This window comes from Heterocephalus glaber, unplaced genomic scaffold, assembly GCF_053883595.1.
Source record: "Heterocephalus glaber isolate CG9 unplaced genomic scaffold, H.glaber_assembly_v1.0 deba00000546, whole genome shotgun sequence".
In the NCBI taxonomy this organism is placed as follows: Eukaryota; Metazoa; Chordata; class Mammalia; order Rodentia; family Bathyergidae; genus Heterocephalus; species Heterocephalus glaber.
In genome coordinates, this window is record NW_028258147.1 from 35922701 (window position 1) to 35948560 (window position 25860).

Consider the following 25860-nt stretch of genomic DNA (forward strand, 5'->3'; position numbering starts at 1 on the left):
TCGAACTCGAGGTGTTCCTCCTGCCTCAGGCTCCATAGTGCTGGGATTACAAGCGTGCACCACCGTTCCTGACAGAATATTATGTACATACGTATGTGTGAATATGATGCTGAAGAATGTCAAAATGAGTCAGACTCTTTAGCACATACTTTTCAAAACCAGTCTGCTTTGTGGAAAACAAAGTTACAATAGTGCAAATATTGAAAAGCAAATTGCTGGTTTCACTATGACTCATAAGAACTAGAGGATTTAAAATGGGGAACTCAAGTATTAGTTATAAGCAAATTTAGATCGTTGAGAACATTTTGGGATGAACTACATCACATCAACAAAACATTCCTTCAGTGTCATTTGCAGTCAAATATTAAACTACTTGTAGTGACTTCATCTTAGCATGTTGTGGAGAAAATGTGATCACTTAGAATCCTTTGGTATTCTAGCTGACCAATAAGCAACGCCTATCACAACCTGATGGAGTGCCATTTTAGAAGTAAATGGAGTGCTCTGTCGTGATCAAAAATCACACTATTAAAAACAGTTACAGTGAGGGGAGGAAACATGGACAGAGGATGGATTTTATCACACTTTTTGCATGTGTTGGAATATCACACTGAACTCCACCAATATACACAACCAATCCATGTTAGTAAAATTAAATAAATAAATAAAAATAGTAATAATAAATGATAAGCAGTATATTGTAAGTGGATGGGATGCACTATTTTAAGGTTGCTCCTTTAGAATTCAAACTAACTCCTAAGGAAACAGTAGTTCGAATAATGTTTGACATATTTCCAAGTATACCTCTTACTGTGTAAAAATAGTCTTTCTCTAAATTTCAAGGAGAAATATTTTGTTAAAATGATTGTTTTAGTTCAGATATTGAAAAATTTCACTGACCAAAGTTTCTGATTGTGCTCACCTCATATGATACATTCTCTTCCCTAGTTCAAGGCCAAGTGGTAATCTTCAAAATGCAAGACCAGTTTATTCCCAATGTCTGTGTGTAAAAGTTGAGGGTAGTGAGGTCTACCCTTGGACCTGGAGGTATCAAAATTCTTCTGTATATTTGTTCCCAATCCACTCATTTACCAAGACAGTCAATGGTAAACAAAAGCCTAAAGTAGTTTTAAGAATAAGTACCTTGGGACCACATTAAGTGAAATAAATCAGAGGAACTAAAATATAAATTAAGAGCAAAATAAAAGATAATAAAAGGAAAAGAGAGAGAGAGAGAGAGAGAGAGAGAGAGAGGGAGGGAGGGAGGGAGGGAGGGAGGGAGAGAGAGACCTTTTGCAAATGGGAAGGAGGCCAAAGGTATGAAAAAAGAATTGAGATGTGTTATGTACATGTACCAACTCTCCATGAGGAATGCAATCACTGAGTACTGGAAATGTGTACTAACAAAAATAAAAATTGAACAAAAAAGAATAAATATTTTAGTTTGAAGCTCACAGATGCATCTGTGCCCAAATACTCAACTGATGCTAAAAATTCTATGATGTAATATATTCTGTTGTCTTTAGTCTGTTGTGAACTATGAAAATTCCTAAGTCTATATATCTTTCTCTTGTTTTTGAACAGTAATAATCTTTCATGATTCACTCTGCTCTAAGTGGTACCTGATCATCTTACTGCTCTCCGTCTCCAAGTGCACTGTCCTTGGCAGCATGATTGAAGCTGTAGCAGAGGCACATACATGACCAATCTGGCGAGGAGGAAAAGGGCACAAGTCCAGGGAAAGCTTTCTTATAAGGATTGAGGCAGAAATTGCACAGTCTGCATTCATTTTTTTTTTTTTTTTTTTTGGTACCAGGGATCAAACTCGGGTCCTTGCTCTTTCAGGGAAGGTGGCCGAACCACTGAGCTAAATCCCCACCCCAGCATTCATTATTACTATGGAAGAAGGGCAGCAAATTTTGATAAACACCAAGGAATGAAGTTTTCAGTATATTCTCAGCTTAAACTCTAATCTCTATGTTCATACCAAACTTGGGGCACTCTGATTCCTTCCTTCATTAGGCTAAATATCTTTCTTATCCAGAAGCCTGCCTAAGTATTCTGGGCTAAACTTGTTACTTAGCAGCTGTATTAGGCAGTTTTCCTGATGTTGCTACAAAATTCTGAATACCTGCAACTTCAAGGAGGAGAGGTTCAATTTTACGAAGTTTCTCAGGCCTCAGTCTGGGGTTGGCTAGCTCTAAGGCAGAGGCAGTTATGGTGGAAGGGGATGGTGGAGCAAAGGTGCTTAGTTCATGGCAAATCAGAGCAGGGGAATAGTTCCACAGTGGAAGGGGCCAGAATCAGATATTGGACCCCAAATTACACCTCTATGGCCCACTCAGACACATGCAAAAGTGTGCTCTATGAATCCTGCAGGCAGCTCACAGAACGATCAAGCTGACAATCCAGTTTAACTGCTATAGCTCCTCAGTCTTACACTAGAGATGAACTGTAGTGAAGCTACTTTTTATATGTCCTGACCATGAACATCCTCATGTCGAGGTTTTCTTTCATATGATTTCCCTAATGGCCCTTTCAGGAATACACAGGCACGAGGAACTGTCAGTGGGGACACCACTTAATTCCACCATGGTCCTGCTGCCACCATAAATCTGGTCTTTTTAATTATAAAGAAAAAGTTACCATAACTGAAAACTACTGGTAAAGACTCATACTAACATTCAAAAAACAAATCTATATTTGCTTTCTCTTATTTTTTATGAGTAACTCATAATAACCTGCTTTCACGATGAATTCTGCTTTAGGTAGCACCTATTTCTGGTTATTCAGAGTTGTTACATTCTTAAGAGCAGAACATTTGTGTATAGTGATACAGAGCACATCTCAGCAGTTTTTCTGATTTGTTACAGCACCTGGGATTTCTAGTCTTCCTAGGGACCTTTAAAATGTTTTATCTTTTCTTAGGACAGAAAATACCCAAGCCCTAATGCACATTAATCTATCAATAAATATTTCTTAAGTGTATTGTATATACACAGTATTGTGCTAACTTCTATAAGATCAACTTAAACAGTTTCTTAAGAAACTCATGCAAAGAAAGTGCTGTTTGAAGATAAATATCCATAATGAAAGCATAAAGAGACAAAAAGGAGGTGGAAAAGGTGACTCGGAGTTGAATCTCTTTATCAGCTTCACTGTACAGTAATTTTCAAATAGTTGAAAAAACTATTTGAAATGTGAATTTATATTCAGCACAGCTAATGATAAATTTCACTTCACTCTATTGAGATATTAGCTGACGATTGTATATATGTGTATTTATAAGTGTATAGGAATGGATGAGATATATGATCAAAAATTGTCAGACCTTTGCTCTAGGGAGAGTAGAATGTGGAAAGTTTCAGTAGGAGAATCTCTTCCTCTGTGCGCTTCCTACCTCGTACCCAGCATCTCCTAGACTGTAAATGATGGAATAGAGGGAAAGCAGAGACCACGCCTTTCCATTTGGCTGTTCAGGCTAAGTGTGGAGTGGAGTGCATGGAAAGGAGCTGGTAGATAACAAATGAATAAAGGTCGCCTTGGGAGAGAACTTTAAGGAGGAGCAAATGGTCACTAGTGTTAAGCACTATTAAAAAGTCAAACAAGGTTGGAAATAAAAAAAGAATCTGTTGGATTCAACATTTAAGAGTATTTTGCTAGCCATATGAGAGCAATTATGGAGTATGGAAGCCAGACTGTAGTGTACCAGGAAAGAACTGGGGAAGGAAAAAAGGAAGACTATGAAGATAAACTTTCAATATGGTGGGATGAGAAAGGAAGGAAATAGTTGGGACAGCAGTTGAAGAATGGTCTTTTGAGGATGAAAGAGATTAGATTTTCCTCATAGGCTGAGCAGAGTCAAGTTAGGTAATGAGAAAGATTTAAGAGAGATGAGAAAGAGAATAGGCGATAAAGCTAGCTACTGGAGAGAAGTGAACCAAGATGATAGAAGCAGGGGCATCTCTTTTTCAGGGATTAGAAGAAGAAAAATACCAGACACACAGAGAGAGAGAGAGAGAGAGAGAGAGAGAGAGAGAGAGAGAGAGAGGGAGGGAGGGAGGGAGGGAGGGAGGGAGGGAGGGAGGGAGGGAGGGAGAGAGGGAATGAGAACTGAATTGAGTTCTGTTCAGCCCTTGCTATAGGCCTCTCTTTAGTTCTGCTTTTCAAATTCCTGTTACTGTCCTCAAAAGCCATCTTTTCTGAGTACTCATTTGCACACATCTCTATTAAAGCTCTTTTCTGACCATGTTGTCGTCAGTCGTGTAACGTGCCTCTCTTCTATGAATTGGCAGGTGTAGGATCCTTAGAAACCTACTGTGAGGGAGAGAGGTTACCCGGGTCACTTCAGTAAAACCCACACAGGTAGGTTTTTAGACAATAGAACACACTTTTGACATTGATTCCTTGTGAGATAAGATAGGGTCTTCCTCCCATTACTCATCAAGAAAATAATTCCTCTTTTCTGTATTAAAGGGCTCCTCTGAAGCTAGGACTTCAACATCTTCCGTGGTTTCAGTGGTGTGCTGTTGAGCTGTTATCTAGCCACAAGGTGGCCTCAGAGACTGTTGCAGCGAAATCAGTGTCGTCGGCTTGTCTTGTCTTGACTCTCAAATTCACTGGAAACGAAGATGTCATTCTTCGTGGTCAGATTGCTATGATGGCGGTGAAGGAGATTGCTTATTTGACCTGGCATTAGGCTTTGTATGTTTAGGCTCACTTCTACATGTGTATTCATCTATTACCTATCTATGAAAGGCTTACCATTTCAAGTATTTCATATAAATTATCTTACTAAAGCCTCACACCCCCTCCCCAATAGGTATTTTCAGCATTTTACCAAAGAGAAAATTGAAGCTCAGAGAGGATAAGTAGCCTATTCAAGGATATATCAAAGATATATCCTGCTACTCCTTATAACCACAATGCAGAGCTTGTAACAGCTCCCTTAACTTATAGTTGTATTGGTCAGCTTATTTGTTGCTGGGACCAAACACCCAACACCTACAATTTAAAGGAGGAAATGGTTTATTTGGCTCATAGTTTCAAACGTTTCAGTCCATGGTTGGCTGACTCCAAGGAAGAAACATCATGGCAGAAGGATGTGGTAGAGCAAAGCTGCTTACTTCATGGTGACACAATGGAAGAGCACCAGGAGAATTACAACCTTGAAAAGCAGCCCCTAGTGGCCCAACTGCTCCATCCTGGTCCAACTTCCTAACAGCACATTTAGCTATGAGCATCAGTGGGTTAATCCACTCATGGGTACAGACACTCCACCTTTAACTCCTGAGCTCCTGTGAGCAGGTCATTAGCTGAATTGGTCACCAAATGAGGAATTGTGTATACATGTACATTACAATATTCAGAACAAAGAAATGGTCAAAGGAAACTCCAACTTGATGACTTTGCTTTTATTTGCATAAATTACATACAGTATTGTAATGTATAACAGAACATAAAACTACAGTATTATACTGTACAGTACTCTGTAAAGCTCTATAAATAAGATGTAGAGAACTGTTAAAAAATAGGTCATAAGTGTGATTGGCAGGTCATAAGTCTGAACAGTGCACCTTGAGCATAAGTCTGAATGGTTGCTAAACATGTAGATTGTTAAACATGGAATATCTGTATACTGTCTCCTGGGTACAATCACCTGTCCAGGAGTCTCTTAATGCAGGCAAGTTGACAATTAAACTTAGTTATCAAAATAGTCAATTGATTATCAAGAGAAGAAAGCTCCTGTGACCAAAATGTTTCTGTTACCTGGTTATTAGTTTTCATGAGTGTAGGAATCTTGTCTTGAATTAAGGTAGATGTATTACACCCTACCTGCAATTATTGCTGAATCACCCTGCGACCTGTGCAGGTTATTATAGGGAGGCAGTTAGAGAAATCATTCTTTTCCATGAGTGCCTTTAGCAACCCCACTTAAGCGTCAGGCATTATTTAAGCATTTGGTTTAAGGCCAATGCACAGAAGCAGTGAGCTGAGACATTGTGAGAAGATCGCTCATTTGATCCTTCTGTTCTAGTCAATGGAACCATGGACTTCATTTATTCAAGGAGTGTAATGATTATTCTATTGTATGCACTGGAGTACTGAAGCCAGGTGTAGAGGAAAGGAGAAGCTATCTTTCCATGTCTCAGGCTCGTGGCCTGCAGAATAACAAAGTCAGTTTACCTATTTCATGAGATGGTTGTCAAGATTAGACAATATAATCAAAGTTTAGCCATAGAAAGGGTTCAGTGAAGGCTACTTTTATATTAAGGAGTAATGGGCAGAAGTGTTAAATGAGGGAATTGGTAGAAAGAGGAAGAGAAGGGCAATGGAGACTGAAGACTAGGAAATATACCGAGAGACTGAGGGGCAAGACAGGGCAGATCCTTAGTTACATCTCAAAAAGCTGTTCCTTTCTCAGTCCTGATTAAAACCAGCTACAACTATAGAATTTCTAGCTGGCTTAGACATCATCTAATTTAACCAAATCACAGCAGAGAAAACAGATTCTGAGATTTACTTAAGGTCAGCAAGTGACCATCCCAGATGTAGAATCTTGACTTTGATTCTGGTCTTGTCACTACTATTCACATTACTTTATGTTAATCATGGTATTTATGCTCTTGAGACTGACATAGGTTTTTGTCTGTATTATATGAGCTCACCTTGAGTTGCTGAAATATAATACCACATGGAATTGAGGGAAGGCAGGTATTATGACTTTAAATCAGAAGGACAACTTACATGGGGACTTAACTCCTCCATGGAATAGTTCCTCAAGTTCATGGTGCATTCAATACATCTCTTTCTAGAAAGACTACATGTAATGTGATTTCCTCCATTATGAGAGAAATATAGCTTCTTTTATGTGCAATCTCTTCAAGATGCTTTCTATTATCTTTACTTACGTTATAACCTTATAGAGACTTTTTCTCAGAAAGCTCCAAATAAGACTAGCAGTAACTTGATTTTATGGTCTCATATATTTTCAATGGAATTATGCTCTCAGAGTCTCCCTTAGAGAGAAATTGTCCGTATGTGAGCATATCAGAGTTTATCTTTTATGTACATGGCTAATGGACAGAAGCAAGTAAAGAGCTATCCTTTGAATGGATTCTCAAGTTTTAGAGGCTGTCAAAATGGATCCTTTAAAAATCATACTAAAAATTTAATGTGTAGCTCCAGATATAAAGTAGCTTGATCATTGTCTTGGTTCATTTTAATGTTTTATTTTGTTTCTATTATTCATTTCACCATTGAATTAAATATCTTTAAAAAATATTATAATTTACACTTTACTCCCATATATGCCTATCAATAAAATTAAAAAAGAAAACTGTAATAATACTATTTTAAAAAAATAACATTTATTGTGCCTTCTGATTACAAAAGTACATGTCTACTGAATAAATGTGGAAATTGCAGAATAAAAAGACTCCACCTACCAAATTGTGTTAACCTGTTGAGAATTTAGCGTGCCTTTCCAGAGAAAGACAGACACTTGGGTAGATTTTGTTACATGTGACTGGGATTATACTAGGTATTGCAACTTTTTGCCATACAATTATCACTCAATTTCCTGGAATCTCAAAGCAGTATGTTAGTAAAGGAAGTGTAGTCTAGTGGGAAGCAATAGATCCAGAGACAACAGTGCTGAGTGTAGAAAGCAGAAGTGCTGATTTATTTCTGATGAAAAGCTGTAGACTCCTCCTGTGAGTGCCAGCACTTTTGCTGACTTGAGTTTCAGAGGCTTGAAAGTACTGGGATGGATGAAATCAAGAGGTAGGGTGTGATGAAGAATAAAGTAGAAGGAAAATACTGGCATTCTTGATTAGTCTTCAGTGTCTCGATCCAGTTTTTGTGGCTTAACCTATTGAGATAGCTCTTGTAATCATCTGTGATGCCATAAAACCTCTCTAGATGGTCATTTTCACTTAAAACAATTCTGCAGCAAACATCTTTGTACTGATATTCATGTTCATTGGTGTTTTTATCCCTATGCAATTGATACTGAAGTAAAGGATTGCTGGGTCTGAGACCATCACTTTTAAATTTAATTGCTAATACTAGATTGCATCTTGAAGACAATTTTAACATCTTACATTTTTGCTAGCAATACTTCTCTTGTTAGTCCTACCAATAGTAGGCTTTGTTGAACAAGGAATTTGCTAATCTGATGGATACATAATCTAATAACATCACTATTTTAACTTGTTTTTCTCTGAATACCTGAAAGTTAAAGCATAGCTTAATCAGCCATTTAGACTTGCTTTTCTGTAAATTATTCATTGCTACCTCTTGGTTCTATTTTGTATTTGTTTTTTGTTATCAAATTTTGAGGACTTCTAATATCAGAGAGATTAACAGATTTTTCTGATGAATATGTTACAAATATTTTCCCTCAATTTCTATTTTTACTGATTTTGTTAGGATGTCTTTTGCTTGATTTTAGAAAAATCTGGGAAAACATACATAATTTATGTATAGAATTCTGTGTTGAATATCACTTTCTTATAGAATTTTGAGGGCATCAGTTCCTTGTTTTCTAGCTTCCATTGTCGCTTTTGAGAGATCCAAAGTGATCTAAATTCTTTAGAAACTGGTTGATCTGTATTTTCTCCTAGTTTTCTGATATTTTCTCCCAGTATTCTGACATTTCACACTTGTGTGCCTCTTTACACTATCAGCCACCTATTGGCTATTCCACCAGCCCAATGGAATGGTGGAGACAGTAGATTCTTAGAATGAACTTTCTAGTGGGAAGCAAGAAGAAACCTGTCTGCACTCACCAAAAACCTTTTCCTTTAATCATCAAAAGAATTTATATGGAGCTGATGCCATGAATAGGAAAGAAGGAAGAAATTTCATGGTGTGAAAGTGTCCTTGGCAGCTGTACGATTTTTTTCTACAGTTTAGATCATAGATACAGCTAGCTGCAAGGAGTCAGTCCCTTTTCTCAAGTGCCTATTCCCAACCTTAATGCCCCTACCCATGTGGGACTGCATAACTTTGTAATCATAAAACTCCCCTAGCCCCAGTTGTGATTGAATGTGAGTTAATGGTTAAAGATGCTTGTTAGTTCTGGGACACAAGATAAAATTTGTAACAAACATAGAGTTCCTAAGTGAATTATCCATCTCCTTGTTTGTCCGAAACTGATGTTCCGGACACAGCTATCTATAAGACAATCTGCAAACATTTTTGACCATCAACATTTCTTTCTCTTTTCTGTAAGTTCTGCTTGCTAACTTCCCCTGAAACCCCCTATAAAACCAGCCTCGGACTCTGAGCCAGTTGCCTCTCTAAGCTACTTTGCTTTGGGAGTGCCGTCTGGCCAGACTAATAAAGGTCTGTTTTACTTTCCAACTTGTCCGGTGTGTTCCTTCCCGGGTGTTCTTCGCTGCAGTCAGCTCCTTGGAGCATTTGGTAAGGCCCTTGGTCTTATACCCACCCACCCAAAAGGAAACTGAGACACCCATGCCTCTTTGCAGCCAGGACTTAACCTCTTGGCTGGCTATGCTAAAATGGCCATTCAGTTTCATTTGCCTCAGGTCTGTTTGTTTGCTACTCTCAACAAACCATGGGAGGCCATGTTTGGTGAAAAGCAAAATGATTTAGTCAAGGATGGCTATGAGAAGATGTGGGACCTCATTTCATCACAAATCACCATCTCCTTGTATTATAGACAACTAATTTAGTTAGAAATATAGGCAATCAAACAGAGATAAGCCCTCAAAGAGATCAGTGTAGAAGATAAGAACACATTACAACAGTGCCTGGAGGTGCCTTCATTGAAGGCCAGACCTCAAGGTAAAGATAAAATGACTATACCTATAATACTTCTCCAGGGATGAACAATAATGATTGGTATTCTAAATAGTCATCAGTCACCTTGAGTGGGGAACCAAGACCTCCTGACCTATCCCTTCCAGGAAAGGTTCTTGTTCTTTCAATGTATATTTGCTACATGATTTGTCTCCCCAGTGGATCAATATTACATAAGTCACTACTTGTAATCTTTTTGGTTGACCATAGTTTTGTCCCATCTTATGCATACATTGTGATTTTTTTTGCTTAAATTCTTTTATTAGTACATTTTAGGTATACAATACATTTACATTTATCATTGGGTGCTCGTACCAGTACATGATGTATCTTGGTTCTTATTTTTTCCCCATTACTTGTGCACCCTTCACCCCCTCCACCCTTCCCTATTTACATAGACTTTGTTTCCAATTTTTTCTTTTCTCATAATTTTTCCTTTCCCCTTCCCCTCCCACTTCCCCTACCCTTTGCCCCTTCTTATTTCAAATTATCAGTTATTCATTTTAATCCTTATTTACAGTTTCAGTTTCTCACACTAGAAAAACTATTTGGTATTTACACATGTGTGTTCTATTTATTTCACTTAAGAGTATCACCTCAATATGCATCCATTTAGCTATAAATGTCTCTAGTTTCTCATTCTTTATGGCAGAGTAGTACTCCATTTTATAGAAAAACCACATTTTCTTTATCCAGTTTCCAGTTGATGGGGAATTGGGCTGTTTCCAAGCTTTAACTATTATGAACTATACTACTATAAACATATATCACCATGGTATGATTCTTTTAATTCTTTTGGGAAGGTACCCAACAGGGGAATAGCTGGGTCAAATAGGACCTCTAATCCTAGTTCTTTGAGGTATCTCCATAATGATTTCCGTAGTGGTTGCACCAGTCTGCACTCCCACCAACAATGGAGAAGGGTTCCTTTCTTCCCACACCCCCACCAGCATTTGTTATTGGTTAATTTCTTGATAGCAGCCATTCTTTCTGGGGTGAGGTCGAATCTCAGGATTGTTTTCATCTGCATCTCTTGAATGACCAAAGATGTTGAACATTTTTTCATGTGTTTATTTGCTGCTTTTACTTCTTTGTCTGAGAAATGTCTGTTCATTTCAGATGCCCATTTTTGAATTGGGTCTTTGAATTTGGGGGGTCTGATTTCTTTCAATTCTTTATATATTCTCAATACCTTTGTCTGAGGTACAGCTGCTAAAATTTTTTTCCCACATTGTAGGTAGTCTCTTAGCTCTGTTGGTGGTTTCTCTTGCAGTGCAGAAGCTTTTTGATAAGATGAGGTTGCAGTTGTTGATTCTTTGTGCTAGCTCCTGTGCTACTGAGGATCTGTTCATAAAGTTTTTTCCTATGCCAATGTCTTCAAGAGTTCTACCTAACTTATCTTGCAGCAAGTTTAGTGTTTCTGTCTTAATATTTAGATCTTTCATCCACTTTGATCTTAGTTTTGTGCATGGTTATAGATATGGGTCTTGTTTTAATCTTTGGCAGGTTGAAATCCAGTTTTTCCAACACCATTTATTAAATAGGCTATCTTTCCTCCAATGAGGGTGGTTAGCTCCTTTGTCAAAGATAAGCTGGCTGAGTATGTCTGGAGTTGTTTCTGCATCTTCTAATTTATTCCACTGATCCTTGGGTCTGTTTCTTTGCCAGTACCATGCTGTTTTTATCACAGTAGCTTTGTAGTATAGTCTCAAGGTGGGGGTGGTGATACTCCCTGCCATGTCTCTGTTGCCTAGAATTACTTTTGCTATTCTAGGTGTCTTCTGGTTCCAAATGAATTTTTGGATTGTTTTCTCTAGTTCTGTGAAGTATATTAGAATTTCAATTGGCATTGCATTGAATCCATATAGTAGTTTTGGAACTATGACCATTTTCACTATATTGGTTTTTCCTACCCAGGAGCAAGTGATGTCTTTCCATTTTCTTATATTGTCTTTGATTTCTTTTTTTAGAGTGCTGCAGTTTTCAGTGTAGAGGTCTTTTGCTTCCTTTGTTAGATTATTCCTAGATATTTCATTTTTTTGGATGCTATTTTAAGAGGAATTGTTTCCCTAATTTCTCTCTCAGTGAGTCTGTTATGTGTGTATAAGAAAGCTATTGTTTTTTGAGTGTTGAGCTTGTATCCAGCCACTCTACTGAATCTGTCAATTAAGTCTAGAAGTCTTTTGTCTCAGATTTTTGGGCCTTCTATGTAAAGTATCATATCGTCAGCAAATAATGACAGTTTCACTTCTTCCTTTCCTATCTTTACTCCTTTTATTTCTTTCTCTTTTCTAATTGCTGTTGCTAGTGTTTTCAGAACTATATTGAACAGGAGTGTTGATATTGGGCATCTTTGTCTTGTTCCTGATTTTAGAGTGAAAGTTTTCAGTTTTTGACCATTTAGTATGATGTTGGCTTTTGTGTGTTCATAGGTAGCCTTAATCAGGTTGAGATAAAGACCTTCTATTCCAATTTTCTGTAGCATTTTTGTCATGAGTGGGTGTTGGATTTTGTTGAATGCTTTTTCTGCATCTATTGGGCGGATCATATGGTTTTTGTCCTTGGCTCTGTTAATATAGTGTATTACATTTATTGATTTATGGATGTTGAACCATCCTTGCATCCCTGGGACAAATCGGACTTGGTCAGGGTGTATGATTTTCTTGATGACCCTCTGTATTCTGTTTGCCAGTATCTTGTTGAGGATTTTTGCATCTATGTTCCTTAGGGAGATTGGCCTGTAGTTCTCTTTTTGGGTTGGGTCTTTCCCTGGTTTTGGAATCAAAGTAACACTTGCTTCCAGGAATTAATTTGGAAGCATTGGTTCCCTTTCAGTTTCATTGATGAGTTTAAAGAGTAATGGTGATGGTTCTTCTTTAAATGTCTTGTAATATTCAGCAGTGAAGCAATCAGGATCTGGGCTTTTCTTTGTTGGTAAATTTTTTATTATGTTTTCAATTTCACTCATTGTAATTGGGGTGTTTAGAATTTCTATATCTGCTTCATTTAACTTTGGCAATTTGTATGTATCTAGGAATCTGTCCATTTCTTCTGTGTTTTCTATTTTATTACAGTACAGGTTCTTGAATTAGGTATTGATGATCCTCTGAATTTCTACTGGGTCTATTGTGACTTCACCTTTTTTCATTCTTAATTGCATGGATTAGAGCCTTTTCTTTCCTTTTCTTTGATAAGGTTGGCTAAAGGTTTATTGATTTTATTTATTCTTTTGACAAACCAACTCTTTGATTCATTGATTTTTTTTGTATCATTGTCTTAGTCTCCATTGCATTGATTTCTGCTCTAATCTTTATAATTTCCTCTCTTGTATGAACTTTCAGTTTGTTATGCTCTTCTTTTTCTAGGAACTTGAGGTTCTGCAGTAGGTTATTTATTTGAGTTTTCTCTGTTTTCCTAATATGGACATTCAGTGCTATGAATTTCCTGCATAGAACTGCTTTCATTGTGTCCCATAGATTCCTGTATGTTGTACTGGCATTATCATGTACTTGTAGAAACTGTCTAATTTCTTCTTTAATTTCCTCTGTGACTCACTGGTTGTTCAGGAGAGTGTTGTTTAATTCCCATGTGTTTGTGGTGGTTTTGGGGTTTCTTATGTTATTGATCTTCAATTTTATTGCACTCTGGTCTGATAATATACAGGGGGTAACTTCAGTTCTTTTACATTTACTTAGATATGTCCTATGAGGCAGCATGTGGTCCATTTTGGAAAATGACCCATGTGCAGCTGAAAAGAATGTATATTCTGATTTTGTGGGTTGGAACACTCTATCAACATCTATTAAGTCCATTTGTTCAATAGCTTGGTTCAGTTCTAGAATTTCATTGTTAATTTTTTTCTAGATGATCTATTTGTGATAGTTGGGTATTGAGGTCCCCCACTACACTTTTATTAGTGCTTATTTGGTTTTTCATGTCCACTAATATTTGTTTTATATAGTTGGGGCATTCGTATTTGGTACATATATATTTATGATTGTCATCACTTCCTCTTGCATTGTTCCCTTCACAAGGATGTAGTGACTATCTTTGTTTCTCTTAATTAGTTTTGGTTTGAAATCTACTTTGTCTGCAAAGAAGATTGCTACCCCTGTTTTTTTCTGAGTTTCTGTTGCATGGAGAACTGTTTTCCATCCTTTTACTTTCAGTGTATGAATTTCTTTTTGAGTTAGGTGTGTTTCTTGTATACAGCATATTGTTGGATTTTGCTTCTTCATCCATTCTGCCAGTCTATTTCTTTTGATTAGTGAACTGAGGCCATTAACACTGATGGTTATAATTGACAGATATTGACTCATCCTTGTCATGATGTTTTACTGTTGTTGGCTGTTCTATTTTTTATTTTCCCGTTTCCTTTTAGTTTCTTGCCTTGCCTGGTGGCTTCCCTCTTGGGCCTCATGGAATTTTTGACCTTCATTGTCTTTTTCTAGGATATTATTTAGAATTTTTTGGAGTGCTGGTTTGGTGATCATGAAATTTCTCAGGTGTTCTTTGTCATGGAAGTATCTATTTTCCTCATCGATTTTGAAAGATAATTTTGCAGGATGCAACAGTCTAGCTTGGAAGTTATTTTCTTTCAGGGCTTGGAGAAGATTGACAACTTGATTTTACCTATATGCCAAAGAGTAAGAGACTCCAATACATATTAATTTGGGTATACACTTTCACAAACTGAATCAAGGCCTTTCTTTGAAGAACAGAAAAAGCACAAGATGTGGTAAAGAGTTTCATCTCAGAAATCATTCCCAGATTTAGACCTCCTAAGAGCTTACAGAGTGATAATGGACCTTATTTTAAAGCAACAGTCACACAGGGTATCTCTCAGGCACTGGGCATTCTCTGTCACCTTCACTGTGCATGAGGTCTCAATCATTGGGAAATGTAGAGAAAATGTGACTGTAAAGAGACATCTTCATGAGATGGCTCAGGAAACCCACTTACAGTGGCCTCACTTACTACCTTTAGCTCTTAACAAAATAAGAAATACACTGCAAATTCTAGGCCTCAGTCCATTTGAAATGCTTTATGGATGCCCCTTTCTCATTAATGATTTTCTCTTCAATAGAGAATCAGATGCCTTACTAAAAGATGTCACCTCACTGGCTAAATTCCAACAGACTCTTCAACAGCTAACAGTAGCTCAGCATAAAGAGAAGGGAAATCCCATATTTCACCCTAGAAATTTAGTATTGGTAAAGTCTCTTTGGTCATCATCTCCTTCCCTAGGACCAATTTGGGTAGGGCCATACACTGTGATTCTGCTACCTCCATCAGCTGTCAAGGTAGCAGGCCTGGACTTCTGGATATACCATACCTGTCTCAAGCCCTGGGAACCAGAGTGTTGCTGAGTGTGAGCCAACATACAAATACTCATGTGAACCCAGGGAAGACTTGAAATTCTTGTTCAAAATAAAAACAAAGCCTTCAGATAAGTAATCTAAGATGTCATTCTTACCTATTTTACTAATGACTTCACCATTTAAAGGAGAGTGTATTTTCTTTCTAAAGTGGGCACAGGAATATAGTCATCACAACCAACACCTTGCTAGATACGTGGTCTGCTTCCCCTATCATGCACATCTGGACTTCCTTTGTGGGTATCCTCACTTCAAAGAAATATTGGAATAAGCTACAAGACTATATTGGTGAGACACAAAAGAGTTCAATGGTTCATAGTTTAGCCCACTGTTACAAGGTAACTGAGTGGCGTATAAACTACACCCTTAATGATTGTGGACATAATCAAATTTTTTCTAACAATGCCACTAATGCCTCTCTACAGATTCTAGTAAAACCCCTATTAAGTAAGAGTAAGGGTCCTATCATGAGGGCCAACAACTATAGGTATCAAGATGGTTACTTTCAGATATGCGATGATTATATATGGTTAACTTCCACTATAGATTTAGTAGAAAGGCCCCCTTATGATGGAAATAAAGAAATCACTTCTATTTTCATTGGTCTTAGTCTACTGACTACTTGGGATGGGCATCTTCTGAGCACTGTATACACACAATAACTACAGATCAAAGACCTGTTTACAACAAACTGATTTAATTGAACTGGAATTAGATGGAAAGCTCCCAATGGCACTCATTGGTCTTGTGGAACCAATTTGTGGCCTTGACTACCCCATGGATAGATAGGGAGATGCACACTAGTATTTGTGTGGCTGCAAGGCAGAAGAGTCAAAAGTATTGACAAACCTGGAAACTTACCCAATTTGCAACATTGATGGTCTAGAAGTGTGTTTTACTGGTATGATCATTTGGCTTCTATTTTTAAATTAATTTTATTGACACATTTTAGGTATACAATATAATGACATTCATCATTGGAAATTTGTAGCTTTATGTAATCTCTCTTGGTTCTTCTTTTTACCCCATTCCCCTGCTCTCCCTTCAAGTCCTCCATCCCTCCCTATTTACAAAGACTTTGTTTCCATTTCTTCATTTTCTCATATTAATTCCATTCCCTTCTTTCCTTTCCCCTACCCCTCCACTTCCCCTTGCCCTTTGCACCTTTTCTTCCTATTTCACATGATCTATTATATCTTTTAGTCCTTGTTTACACTTTCAGTTTCTCACACTAGAGAAGCTATTTGGTATTTACACATGTGTGTCCCATTTATTTCACATAAGAGTATCGCCTCAATGTGCATTCATTTAGCTATAAATGTCTCTAATTTCTAATTTTTTATGGCTGAGTAGTACTCCATTTTATTAAAAAAATTTTTCTTTATCCAGTCTCCAGTTGATCAGCAATTGTGCTACTTCCAAGTTTTAGCTATTACAAACTGTAGCGCTATGAACATGAGTGCACATATATCATTGTGGTGGGATTCTTTTAATTCTTTGGGGAAGATACCCAGCAGGGGAATAGCTGGGTCAAATGGGACTTCCAGTGCTAGATCTCTGAGGTATCTCCATACTGATTTCCACAGTGGTTGCACCAGTCTACACTCCCACGAGCACTGGAGCAGGGTTTCTCTTTCCCCACATCCCTGCCAGCATTTTGTTATTGGTTGATTTCGTGATAGCAGCCATTCTTTCTGGGGTGAGGTGGAATCTCAGCATTATTTTCATTTGTATCTCTCAAACCAGTGATGACCAGTGATGTTGAACTTTTTTTATAGGTTTATTTGCTATTTCTACTTCATTGTCTGAGAAATGTCTGTTCATTTTAAATGCCCATTTTTTTTATTGGGTCTTTAAATTTTTGAGAGGTCTGATTTTTTTTAAGTTCTTTATAGATTCTAGATAGTAGAGTTTGTCTGAGGAACAGCAGGTGAAAAATTTTCCCACATTATGGGTTGTCTCTTCACACTGTTGGTGGTTTCTCTTGCTGTGCAGAAGCTTTTGAATAAGAAGTTATGCCACGTTGTTGATTGTTTGTTCACTTTGTTGTTTACTTAGGACTGAGGTTTTGTGCATGAAATCTTGTCCTAGGCCAATGTCTTCAAGAGTTCTACTTAACCTCTCTTTCAAACGGTTTTGTGTTTCTGTTTTAATATTTAGATCTTTAATCCATTTGGATTTTATTTTAGTGTATGGTGAGAAATAGAGGTTTAGTTTTAATCTTTGGCAAGTTGAAACCCAGTTTTTCCAGCACCATTTATTAAAGAGGCTATCTTTCCTCCAGTGAGGGTATTTGGCTCCTTTGTCAAATATGAGGTGGCTGAGTATGTGTGGAGTTTTTTCTGCATCTTCTAATCTATTCTACTGGTCTTCAGGTCTGTTTCTTTGTCAGTACCATGCTATTTTTATCACAGTAGCTTTGTAGTATAGTTTCAAGTTGGGGACTGTGATACCCCCCTGCCATGTCTCTGTTGCCTAGAATTGCTTTTGCTATTCTAGGTCTCTTTTTATTCCAAATGAATTTTTGGATTGATTTCTCAAGGTCCATGAAGTATGCTGCTGGAATTTCAATTGGGATGGCATTGAATCTATAAAGCAGTTTTGGAAGTATGGCCATTTTCACTATGTTGAGTCTTCCTACCCAGGAGCAAGGGATGACTTTCCATTTTCTGATATCATCTTCAATCTCTGTTTTCAGAGTGCTATAGTTTTTAGAGAACAGGTCTTTGCTTTCTTTTGCTAGGTTAATTCCCAGGTATTTGGATTCTATTGAGAAAGGCATTGTTTGTCCTGTTTCTCTCTCAGTGAGTCTGTTGTTTGTGCAGAGGAAAGCTATTGATTTTTGTGTGTAGAACTTGTATCCAGCTACTTGACTGAATTTGGTTATTCAGTCTAGAAGACTTTTGGTGGAGTTCTTGGGGTCTTCAATAGAGTATCATGTCATCTGCAAATAATGACAATTTGACTTCTTCATTTCCTATCTTTATTCCTTTTATTTCTTTCTCTTGTCTAATTGCTGTGCCTAATGTTTCCAAAACTATTTGGAAAAGAGTGGTGATAGTGAACATCCTTGTCTTGTTTCTGATTTTAGTGTGAAAGATTTCAGTCTTTGACCATTTAGTATGATATCAGCTGTTGTTTTTTGTTTGTTTGTTTGTTTTTGGTACTGGGGCTTGAACTCAGGTCCTTGCACTTGTGCAGCAGGCGGCAAAACCACTGAGCTAAATCCCCAGCCCAGCTGTTGGTTTTTCATAGATGGCTTTTATCAGAATGTGGTAGAGACAGTCTATTCCAATTTTTTGTAGGATTTTTATCATAAATGTATATTGGATTTGTTGAATGCTTTTTCTGCATCTATTGAAATGATCATATGGTTTTTGTCCTTGGCTCTATTGATGTAGTGTATTACATTAATGAGTTGTGTGTATTGAATGCTCCATGCATCCCTGGGATGAATCCTACTTGGTCAGGGTGTATGATCTTCTGCATTCTATTTGCCAGTATCTTATTAAGGAGTTTTGTATCTATGTTCATTAGTGAGATTGGCCTGTAGTTCTCTTATTTGGTTGGGTCTTTCTCTGCTTTGGTGATCAAGGTGATGCTTTCTTCCAGGAATGAATTTGGGAGTATTGCTTCCCTTTGAATTTCATTGAAGAGTTTAAACAGTAGTGGCAGTAGTAGTTCCTCTCTAAATGTCTTGTAGAATTTGGCAATGAAGCCATCAGAACCTGGGCTTTTTTTAGTTGGTAAGATGTTAATTACATTTTCAATTTCTTTGATTGATATTGGGTTGTTTACAATTTTTAGACCTTCTTCCTTCAACTTTGGTAATTCATACATATCTAGGAATCTGCCCATTCTGTGTTTTCCATCTTTTTGGCATATAGGTTCTCGAAGTAGGTATTGATGATCCTCTGGATTTCTGCTGGGTCTGTTGTAATTTCATCCTTTTCATTCCTAATTGCATGGATTTGGGCCTTATCTTTTCTTTTTCTGATAAGGTGGCCTAAAGCTTTGTCCACTTTGTTTATTCTTTCAAAGAACCAACTCTTGGCTTCATTGACTTTTTGTATCGTTCTCTTAGTCTCCATTGCATTGATTTCTGCTCTGATTTTTATAATTTTCTCCCTTGTATGAGCATTCGGTTCTTTCTGTTCTTCTTTTTCTAGAAGCTTGAGGTTCAACATCAGGTTGTTTATTTGGGCTCATTCTGTTTTCCTAATATGCATATTCACTGCTATAAATTTCCATCATAAGACTGCTTTCACCTTGTCCCATAGATTCTGATATGTTATATTGTCCTTGTCACTTAATTTTCAGAAGTGTGTGATTTCTTCTTTAATTTCCTCCATGACCCATTGGTTATTCAGAAATGTGTTGTTCAATTTCCATGTGTTTATGAAATTCTTGCTGTCTTTTGCTCTTGATCTCCACTTTCAGGGCACTATGGTCTGATAATATACAGGTGATAACTTCAATTCCTTTGCACTTACTTAAACATGTTCTATGAGTGAGTATGTTGTCTGTTTTGGAGAATGACCTATGAGCAGCAGAAAAGAATGTATATTCTGATTTTGTGGGGTGAAACACTCTGTAAACATCTGTTAAGTTTATTTGTTCAAGAGTTTGATTGAGTTCTTTATTTTGTTGCTCACTTCTTATCTAGTTGATCTATGTATTTGTGACAGCAGGGTACTGTGGTCCCCTGATACTATTGTATTAGTGCTTCTTTGATTTTTCAAGTCCATTAGTATTTGGTTTATATCATTGGGTGCACTAGTGTTTGATATATATATATATATATAATCTCTTCCTCTTGGATTGTTCTCTTTACAAGGATGTAGTATCCTTCTTTGTCTCTCTTAATCAGTGTTGGTTTGAAATCCACTTGATCTGCACAGAGGATAGCTACTCCTGCTTTTTGTTTTTCGTGTTCCTGTCCCATGTAGTATTGTTTTCCACCCTTTAAGCTTTCAGTCTATGAGTTTCTTTTTGAATTAAGTGTGTTTCATGTATGCAGCATATTGTTGGATTTTGCTTCTTGACCCATTCTGCCAGTCTATTTTCTTTGATTGGTGAATTAAGACCATTAACATTGATGGTTATAAGTGATACATATTAACTTATCATTGTCACGACTTTTTCTTTTAGTTGGATTCTCCCCCTTTGCATTTAATTTCTTTTTGTGACCAATGGATTCATTCTGCTGGGCTTTCTGGTGTTGTGACCCTCATTGTCTTTTCCTAGGATATTGTCTAAAATTTTTTGGAGTGCTGGTTTGGTATTCATGAAGTTCCTAAGGTGCTCTTTGTCATGAAAGAATCCTATATCTCCATCAATTTTGAAAGGCAGTTTTGCAGGGCACATTAATCTGGGTTGGAGCTTGTTTTCTTCGGGCTTGAAACAACATCACTTCAAGCTCTTTTTGCCTTGAGGGATTTTGTTGAGAAATCTGCTGTGATTCTGGTGGGCTTTCCTTTGTACTTGATTTGTTTCATTTCTCTAACTGTTTGTAGAATTTTGTTCTTCTGTTGGGTTTCTGTAATCTTTAGTATTATGCCTATGTGTAGTTGTTTTTGATCAAGTCTAGTTGTATTCCTATATCCCTCACTTATCTGTATATCAAGTTCTTTTCACCTACTTCAGAAGCTTTCTGCCATTACTTCTGTGAAGAGTTTTTTTTTTTATGTCATCTGGACTTTCTCTTTCTTCATTGACTCCAATCAGTCCTATGTTATTCTTCTTTGCATCATCTAGCAGCTGCTGGATTGATTTCTGATGGTCTTTCACTATTTTAAAGAATATTTTCTTTTCCTGGCCACTAATTATAATCCTATATTCTATATCTTCTGTTCTCACATTGGTTAATTGTTCTGCATAAACTTTCAATGGAGTTTTTAATCTCCTGGAAATCTGTTTGCATCTATTTTATGGATTCCATTTGTTCCCTATGTTGAGATTCCATCATGTTCCTCAGCTCCTCTATTTTTTTTAATCTGTGTCTTCTCTAGATTTATTAATCATATCTTGCACTATGGGCACAGTCTCTGCTGTTATCTGAGAAATTATTTGTGATTTCTTTTTTTCCAGATCCTCTTTTGTTGACAGTTCAGGTAGTCCAGGTGGTTGACTCTCAGATTTTTCCATCTCGTTTCCCTTTGGAGTTGCTTTAGGTGATCTGGAAGTCTCGTTTTGAGATTTATTTATGTGTCTTTTAATTTCAAGGTGTGTGTGTGTGTGTGTGTGTGTGTGTGTGCGCGCGCGCGCGCTGCTGGTGCCTGTGTGGCTCACCTCCTGGGCCCTGGGGGCATTGGCATGACATCCTGGAAGGATCAGCCCCTCTCGGCACTCAGGGTAGCCTGGGGGTGGTGATGCGGTGGCCCAGAAGGCTCACCTGTCAAGTGCTTTTTCCGCATCTACTGAGATGATTGTGTGATATTTATTTTTAGTTGTTCTGTTTATGTGGTGTATTAAGTTTATTGATTTGCCTATATTGAACCATCTCTGTATCCCTGGGATGCAGCCTATCTTGTTGTGGTGTATAATCTGCTTGATAACTTGGTGCACTCTGTTTTCCATATTTTATTGAGGATTTTTGCAGCTATGTTCATTTAGGAGATTGGCCTATAGTTCTGGGTTTTTTTTTTTTTGTTTGTTTGTTTTTGGTTGGATCTTTTTCTGGTTTTGCTATCATGGTAATGCTTGCTTCCAGAAATGAGCTTGGAAGTATTGCTTCCCATTCAATTTCACTAAAGAGTTTTAGGTGTAGTGGCATTAGATCTGTAAATTTCTTGGAGAATTCAGCAGTGAATCCATCAGGACCTGGGCTTTTCTTTATAAAGTCTTTTCCTTTGCCACTGTCTTCAAGAGTTCTACCTAACTTATCTTCCAGCAAGTTTATTGTTTCTGTTATAATGTTTAAATCTTTAATGCACTTGTAATATTTTTAATTGTTATTTTTTGTGGTATTGGGGATTAATCTTGGGCCTTGTACATGCTATGCAAATGATCTTGGCTGGAGTTAAAACTCTTACCTCCTGCATGGATTCACAAGGCCTGGGCTGCTGATGGTGGTGGTAGTATATGGTGTGCAAAGTGTCTCTGTTCCTGCCTTCGGGTTTGGGCTGGCACTTGCTGGGATCTTGGAAGTGCAGTCCCTCTGTGCTCTTATCTCCCATAGGGGTAGTTTCTAGAAGTTTCTGTCCATAATCTTCTGACTCCAAGGCAGGGATGACAAACTGGAATGGCAGAGCAGAAACAACATGGTGCCCACACAGTAGCAAAGGCAACAAGGGCAGCTTTTCTTTGTTGGTAGTTTCAAATTTCTTCTTCAGTTTCATTGACAAATATTGGTTTATTTAGAATATTTGTATTTTCTTGATTCCGCTTTGGGATTTCATATGTATCTAGGAATCTGTCCATTTCTTCTGAGTTTTCCATCTTATTAGAGTACAGGTTCTCAAAATAGGCATTGGTGATCTTATGGATTTTTGCAGGGTCTATTGTGATTTAACCCTTTTCATTTCTCATTGCATGGATTTGAGTCCTTTCTTTTATCTTTTTTTATCATGTTGGCTAAGGTTTTGTCAATTTTATTTAATCTTCAATTTATTGGCCTTTGTATTGCTTTCTTATTCCCAGCTGCATTAATTTCTGCTCTGATCTTTATAATTTCTTCCCTCATGATGGCTTTGGACTTGACTTGCTCTTCTTTTTCTAGAAGTTTGAGGCTCAACATTAGGTAATTTATTTGATGTTGCTCATTTTTCTGATGTTGAAATTCACAGCTATAAATTTCTCTTGTAGGACTGCCTTCATTGTATCCCATAACTTTTGGTATGTCACATTAGTATTATCATTTAATTGAAGAAACTGTCTACTTTCTTCTTTAAATTTATCTGCAACCCATTGGTTGTTCACGAGTGTGTTACTTAATTTCTATATGTTTATGTAGTTTTTGTGGTTTCCTTTCTCATTGATTTTCAATTTCATTGCATTATTATCTGATAATATGCATGGTATAATTTCAATTCTTTTGCATTTATTTAAGCATGTTATATGAACTTGTATAAGCCTACTTTGGACAAAGTCCCATGTGCTGTTGAGAAGTATTCTGTTGTAGGGTGGACCACTCTGCAGATATCTGCTAAGTCCATTTGTTTAAAGGTTTGATTCAGTTTTAATATTTCTTTTTTAGATTTTTTGTCTAGTTGATCTGTCTATTTGTAACAGTGGGAGTATTGAGGTCACCCATTACAATTGTATTGATGCTTATCTGATTTTTCATGTGTGTTAATATTTGTCTTATATAGTTGGATGTGCTGATATTTGTTTTATACATATATTTATGATTGTTATCTCTTCCTCTTGGATTTTTTTCTTAACAAATATGTAGTGACCTTCTTGTCTTTGACTTAACTTGACATCCATTTTGTGTGCAAAAGGAATAGTTATTCTTTCTTTTTTTCTGGGTTCTTGTCACATGAAGTATTTTTCTCCAACCATTAACTTTCAGTCTTTGAATTTCTTTTGATTTAAATGTGTTTCTTGTGTGCATCACATTGTTGGATCTTGTTTTTTGATCTATTCTGCCAGTTTGTTTCTTTTGTTTGGTGAATTGAGACCATTTACATTGATGGATATAACTGATATGTATTGACTTATCCTTGTCATATTAATTTTCTGCTGTTAGTTTTCTTTCTTTTCCTTCTGTTTAATTGCTTGCCTTGGTGGATTCATTCTATTGGGATTCATGGAATTGTTGTCTTCATTGTCATTTTCTAGAATATCCTTTAGAAATTTTTGGAGTGCTTGTTTAGTGGTCATGAATTTCTTCAGGTGTTCTTCACCATGGAATTATCTTATTTCTCTACCAATTTTGAAAGATAATTTTGAAGGGTACATCAGTCTAGGTTGGAAGTTGTTTTCTTTTAGGGCATGAAATACTTCACTCCAAGCTTTCCTTGACTTGAGGGTTTGTGTTAAGAAGTCTGCTGTGATTGCATTTTCTTTTGTAAGTGATTTGTTTCCTTTCTCGTACAGCTTTTAATATTCTCTTCTTGTGTTGACTTTCTGGGATCATGACTATTATATGTCTTCATGTAGTTATTTTTTCTGATCATGGCTAATTAATGTTCTATATGTCTCATTTATCTGTAAGTCAAATTCTTTTTCCATGCTTGGGAATTTTCTGCTATTAATTCTGTGAACAGGTTTTTTATGCCCTTTGTGCTATCTTCTGATTTTTCATTGATTCTGGTTAATCTTACAATATTCTTCTTTGCATCATTGAGCAGCTATTGGATTGATTTTTCATGGTCCCTTTCTATGTTTAAGGTCTTTCATTTGACAACCACTAATCAAAAATCTGTCTTTAAATCTGATTTTTTGCCCCCCTCACATTGGTGATTCTATTGCACCTACTTTCAGTTGTAATTTTAATCTCTTGTATATCTGTTTGAATTTGATTTATGGAATCCAGTTCTTTCCTATATTGGGCATTCATGACTTCCATTACTTTCCTAAGCTCCTCTATTTTTTTATATGTATCTGCTCTAGTTTAATGAACCAAGTTCTTCATTATGGTCATTACCTCTTTAGTTATCTGTGTAATTATTTCTAATTTTTTTTCCTCAAGACTCATTCATCTGCTTTGTTATTTCTGTTGCTACCATTTCAGAAAGTTCAGCTGGGTGGTTCTTGATTACATTCACTTCAATCTCCCCTGGATTTACCTTGGGATAGTTGGAAGTCTGGGGTTACATCTTGCTTTAGTGTTTTTTTATTTTCTATTTTTAAAATTTGTTTTCTGTGTTGATGCCTATAAATTCTTATGGTAGATAGCTTTACTAGTGTTGTTTAGAAAATTACTTCTTTTCAGGAAATGACTTCTTCTTCTATGTGTAATTGCCTTTTGGCTTTTGAGTCTGTCCCAAGATCCTGCCTCTTTGACTTGTTAGGGATTAAGGGTTGGTGTATATTTGGCCTAGCACCCAGTTGTTTGGTACAGGACTGTAGTATTGTTTTTAACCCCCTGACAGTCTCTGTATTGGTATACAAGGAAGAACTACTGATCAGAACTATGTCATCTGGGCTAAAGTAGTACAACCAGTAATAACAATAGCATCAAGTACAGTCCAGAAAATAACAAACTGTAATAACTGTTAATTTCCCATCTTTAACCATAGGTAAAGCTTTATAGTTATATAACAGAATCTAAAATTAATCAGAAAAATATATACTGTCAAAATCCACTTAATATAGTGATTTTATTCCCGGGGGAGAGAATTTCAAAGAGATAAGAGGAAAGAATAGAGAAATAGAAGAAGAGAAAGAGATTTGAAGCTAAGCTGAAGGGCAAAGGAAGATTACCCAAGCTTCTGGAAGCTGGCAAAGAAGACAGGAGAGAAAGAAGGAAAAACAAAAACAAGAACAAAGCAAAACAAAAAGCTAAAAACAATATTCACATTCATGGAAAAATAAAAAGAGATAATCAAGTTAAAAAAAAAAGAAAAATTTCTGTGACTTCAAGCCTTTGGTTGTCTTCTGGTGTCTAGTTTTGTGGTAGCATTCAAGTCAGAGCCCAGATCTGTGCTGGGTAACTCCAGTAATTCTGCAGTAGGGTTGGGGTGAGATGCTGCCTCTGGCACTCTCA